This window comes from Pongo pygmaeus, chromosome 4, assembly GCF_028885625.2.
Source record: "Pongo pygmaeus isolate AG05252 chromosome 4, NHGRI_mPonPyg2-v2.0_pri, whole genome shotgun sequence".
Classification (NCBI taxonomy): Eukaryota; Metazoa; Chordata; class Mammalia; order Primates; family Hominidae; genus Pongo; species Pongo pygmaeus.
The window spans coordinates 33950629-33956628 of record NC_072377.2 but is presented as its reverse complement, the minus strand read 5'-3'; positions in this window follow the sequence as shown (position 1 = coordinate 33956628).

Here is a 6000-nt window from a genome sequence, read left to right as displayed (position 1 = left end):
TTATTACCCAGATAAGGTTCCCCAGGCAATCTCTAGGAACTTCTCTCAGAAGAATAGATGAAAAGTCTGTCTGGGAGTAATGAGGACTCCCAGTCTCTTCTCATCTCTGGGTGGTTGATCTTGCCTGGTTATCTGATGAGATTTTTAGGGAGGGGTCTTAAGACAATTGCATGTCATTTGGAAAGAAGCTTTCTTAGTCAGATAAGGAAATTCCAGAGAGAATCTCCACTTGAGAGGGGGACAAGGCAAGGTTAGAAGGGCTTTGAGGCAGTTCCTAAGGCTTCTTAGCATGTCAGAGTGCCAGTCTTTGAGGTATTGCTTTCTGAGCCCCAACAAAGCTTATGTGTCATTCAAGAGTACGCAGCAATTTTTTACAGCCTAAACAACAACAAAATCTTTTTTAGGGAGAGGTATTTTATCACTAACATTTGCAGAATTGCCAGTGTATGGTTGGTTTTTATTATGGTTTTAAAATTCTTTATGGAAAATGTACCTAAATTATTGCCTGCACCAAGAGCAGACCATTTCCACTGCCTCAGTCTTAACTGGTATATGGTCAAATACACAAAGGTCCTTCTTTTAGAATGATACATGTTGAAGTATTTAAGCATGAAGTTTCACATTGTCTACAACTCAGTCTCCAATGGCTAAGACACACACATACACACACACACACACACACAGAGCATAGAAATTGATAGGGAAAATACAGACACTTCTCACCATACGATGGGAATGAGTCCCAATAAACCCACCCTAAATCGAAAATGCATTTAATGCACAGCCCTTTCAACATCATAGCTTACCCTGGCCTACCCTAAACACTTATATTAGCCTATGGTCAGGCAAAATAATCTAACACAAAGCCTATTTTAAAATAAAGTGTTACTCATTTATTAGAATCGTAGAGTATAAAAATAAATATAAAAATAATATTAAATAAAGTATTGCTGGGTGCATTGGCTCTCACGCCTGTTATCCCAGCTACTCAGGAGGCTGAGGCAGTTCAAGGAGTTCAAGGCTGCCATGCACCAGGATTGTGCCACTGCACTCCAGCCTGGATGACAGAGCAGAGTTCTAATAGAACTTCGGGACCGGGCCTGATATTACATCCTGCAGAAATGCCTCTGCAGGGAACAGAGGTAGAGAAATTGTAGGTTCAGTATTTTAAATGGACACCTGTAACCCAATTCCCAAACCTCATCCTCTTCAAATCTACATATAAGTAAGTTGAGAGTCTACTGTAAATTGAGATAGTCACATTACTTACTGCTCTCAGTGATGTCTGCCTCACTATGGAGCCAAGTTAGGAGAGTTTCACCGGAAGGAAATCAGAGAGCACACCCACACACACACACACACAGCCCTTCACACTCATCTTGGTTTTCTTTTACCTCTCTGCCTTTGACAGGAAGAGCTTGAATAACACCTCCTGTTTTGTTGTTGTTGGTTTTTTGTATTTTTTTTTTTTTGAGACAGAGTCTCGTTCTGTCCTCAGGCTGGAGTGCAGCGGCATGATCTTGGCCTCACTGCAACCTCCATCTCCTGGGTTCAAACAATTCTCATGTCTCAGCCACCTGAGTAGCTGGGATTACAGGCACGTGCCACCATGCCCAGCTAATTTTTTTTTGCATTTTTAGTAGAGACAGAGTTTTGCCATGTTGGCCAGGCTGGTCTCGAACTCCTGGCCTCAAGTGATCCACCCACCTCGGCCTCCCAAAGTGCTGGCAATTACAGGAGTGAGCCACTGGGCCCAGCCACACCTCCTGTTTTTAATCCAGACTGCTTTTGATGAGACAACTCAGGAAATCCATACATTTACCTCTTTGCTTTATCATAAGGGGGATATTTCCCAAGTCCTGAAGGTTTTATTTAAGTCATGAGAATAAAATAGTGTTGAAAATATTTTATTATCTTCCCATTAAACATGTTACTTAAAAGAAAAAACTTTCTAGAAATAAAGACTTATTAAGAGACAAGTCGCCCTTCTAAATGACATATGCAGGAGGCTGGAGAGCTGGGTCAAGGATCTCTTTCAGTTGCATTTGATCAATTACTTTCTTTGTTCTGCTAGCTACAAGTAATTGTCCATACTAGCCATTTGGTTAGAATGTCTTTACAGAACAAATGGAAATCTTTTGCATATTCTTTTCCTTATGTTCTGTTTGAAGACTATAATCAATTCTAAGCAACAACGACCTTTGTAAATTCAGGCCTCCCCTCAACCCCTGAGCTAGGACTGGGACCCCACTTCTGATTCTTTGAATTTGCTGTACCTTCTATTAGTCCTGCATGACATAAACCACTACAGCCCACCTGAATTCTATCCCACGCCCTAATCTACTTCATCTCTTTTGCCCCAGACTAGTTTTCACAGCTTCCTGTTCATTTGTTCATTCCACCCTGGGTCTCTAGGAGACGAAAGAAATCTCCCTGATCTTACCTCTTTCCCTCTTTCCCTCTACAACATGCTATGAACAGGGGCCTTGGAGTCCCAAAACCTGAGTGCAAAATTTTAACACTTATTAGTTACTTCACTAGTATAATAATAATACTGTCCTTGTTGAGTTATTGTGAGGGTTAAATTAGTTAATACATCTAAAGCATGTAAAATAGTGCTATTCAAAGGATATTCTTTGAACCTACACAGTCCAAAAATTGCTTCCTACTAGCCTGCAACTAGATAGGTATAAAAGTATAGAATGTTTACAAATGAACTAATCAAATCTTCACAGGATCGATAAATTTATAAATCAAGAAAAAAGTTCATTGGGTGTATTAAAATCTTTAAATGTTGATATATACAGCATTTATTCAAAGTGTACATAAAGGGCTGGGCATGGTGGCTCACACCTGTAATCCCAGCATTTTGAGAGGCTGAGGTGGGAGGATTACTTGAGGTCAGGAGTTCGAGACCAGGCTGGCCAACATGACGAAACCCTGTCTCTACTAAAAATACAAAAAATTAGCTGTGCATGGTGGCGCACATCTGTAGTCCCAGCTACTCAGGAGGCTAAGGCAGGAGAATTGCTTGAACCTAGGAGGCGGAGGTTGCAGTGAGCTGAGATTGCACCACTGTACTCCAGCCTGGGCGACAGAGCGAGACTCTGTCTCAAAACAAAAAACAAAAACAAAAAAACAAAGTATACCTAAAGGCCCTTAAAGTGGGGAATCATTATTTCACTCACAACTTTTTGAGAAGTTGTGATTGTTAAATAATATGTAGAAGTTATTAGTATAATAATTTTCTATATTAAACACTTTACATCCACTTTCAATGGACAACATACAAGTTTTGTAGTTGTTTTTCTTTTTTTCTATGTCATTTTCTAGGAATTAAGGTTTTTTTATTTTTTTATTTGTTAAATATTTATTGAAGTGTTTGTAGTTATTTATAACCAATAACTAATTTGTACAGTGATTTCAATTTTAAAGTTTTTAAAATTTTCATTTGTCACTGTAAAAGCTCATAGGAAGTAACTTTTAATGTACTTTGCAGAAATATTGATCTGTGGCAAATTGGAAATTCAAGAAAAAAGTGAATCACTTACCACAGAGTGTTTGAGAAGCACTGACTTATTACAGAGCTCTGCCTGGCACATCGTAATATGAAACACATTAAAAAGTGCTAGCCAAATAGGAAGTGTTCAGTGAATACTCACTATTACTACTTTCATTTGATAGATGAAGAATCTTAGGCAGAGAGGAGTTCAGGAACTTACCCATGTCCTGTGTCCATGATCCTGGTCCACTGAGGCACACTGCATGGGACCTAGAAGTACCTGCCTGCCTATCCTGGATAAACTGATAAAAGGAGTTTTCCTTATTGAGACAGGGGACCCTGAAGAAAATCGGGGACAAAAAGCAGAAGCCAAACACATATCGCAGAGTGTCCCCAAGGTGCTGATGTTGCCATCAAGAGCCAGATGAAATGGAATTGCCCAGAAAGCATCTGCAGGTGCATTGCCCAAGCAATAGTGACAACCCTAAGTAATAACCACCCAGAAGTTGGCAGTGGAGGCCAACAAGGCACATAGCAACCCAGCAGCAAAGAAACGTTATCCAGAAGCCAGGAGATCTACTGGGGACCCCAGCTTCCCCACAAAGCCATAAGATTAAATAAGCTATATCCTTTCCGAATTCTACACAATCTTAGAGAAACAACAAAAGATAAGCTGTTTGAGGGACTGAGCACTTTTGGCTAACAGAAATTGAACCCCACTAAAAGGGAATAAACTTAGGTTGAATTAGACATGTAGTTAATTGTCTCCTGGTATCCCCTAAGGGAAAGGGCTCAAGAGAAAGTTCCAATTACAGATGAAAAATATCCTTTTCATTGTACCTCTGAGTTGTGAGACAAGTTGAGTTTTTCTGTCACTACAAGCACATTGGGAGAAAACTAGAGAATGAATTAAGGAACCTGTGAATCTCATGCTTCATGATTCATTTTTTCCAACTCCTTCCCTCCAAGCCCCTTTGAGAGCAGAACTTGCAGTGCCTCATGTCTGCTGGCCTTGGAGCAAAGTGTCAATCAACGCGTCCCAGCCCATTAACCAAACTTGAGGACAAGGGAAGTTAAGTGCCTCAGCCCACAGGGGAGCATGTAAGTGGATTCAGATTCCCCAGGGAGCATAACACCTTAAGGACTGTGCTTGCAACAGCTGGGGAGACAATGAGACAGGCGGGCAGTGATTCTTCCAGAGACTAATGAGGTTTTTCCTGGCAGAAGCACGTCTCTGCCTACACCACACTAATGCAGCATTAATGGAGAAAGGAGAGGAAATGCGAGCATTTTCTTCTGTGGAGGACAGATCTTGTGTTGTCTTTTTGTTTTCTTGTTTTTTTGTAAGGTTTTTAACCTTTTTTATAAGTTAAACAAATTTTAGTATTACATGTTATATATCTGTACATTTGAAAGAGAAACATTAAACAGCTTTAATGTTTATACCTATAAAATAAATGAAAACATTTCAAAAAACCCAATTAAATTCCTTAACAGTTTTAAAAGTAAGAGGCTTTTGTAAAGTTTCCCTATGTTGTTTGTAGTGGTTACATGACTGTATATGTTCATCAAAACTCATTGAACTAGGCTGCGGGTGGTGGCTCACGCCTGTAATCCCAGCACTTTGGGAGGCCAAGGAGGGCAGATCACCTGAGGTCAGGAGTTTGAGAACAGCCTGGTCAACATAGTGAAACCTTGTCTCTACTAAAAACACAAAAATTAACTGGGTGTGGTGGTGGGTGCCTGTAATCCCAGTTACTCTGGAGGCTGAGGCATGAGAATCACTTGAACCTGGGAGGCAGAGGTTTCAGTGAGGCGAGATCTCACCATGCCACTGTACTCCAGCCTGGGCAACAGAGTGAGACTCTGTCTCAAAAAAAAATAAAAATAAAAATAAAGATATCACTACACACCTATTAGAATGGCAAAACAACAACAACAACAACAAAACCTCATTGAAATATATATATGTTCAAAAGGCCTAAATTCTCAGCATGTTAATTCTTCTTCAATTTGAAAAAATAAATTAATTTCTTAAATCCCAAAAGCAGTTTTAAGGAAACATGTGAATATTATAATAGACTTTTTGGAAATAACTTCAAACTTATAGAAAAGTTCCAAGAATAGTAGAAAAAACCTTACTTTTTTCCTAAACTTATTTGAGAGTAAAATGCCTATTTTGCTCAATCTCACCTCGTGTTATTCAGAAAGAAAGGAAGAGAAGGGAAGGGGATGAAGGGGAGGGGAGGAGAGGGGATGCAGGGGAGGGGATGAAAAGGAGGGGATGAAGGGGAGGGGATGGAGAGGAGGGAATGAAGGGGAGGGGTAATGAAGAGGAAGGAGAATGAAGGGGAGAAGATGGAGGGGAGGGGATGAAGGGGAAGGGGAATGAAGTGGGGGATGGAGGGGAGGGAAAGGAGGGGAGGGGATGGAGGGGAGGTGATGAGGGGAGGGAGAATGAAGGGGAGGGGGAATGAAGGGGAAGGGATGAGCGGGAG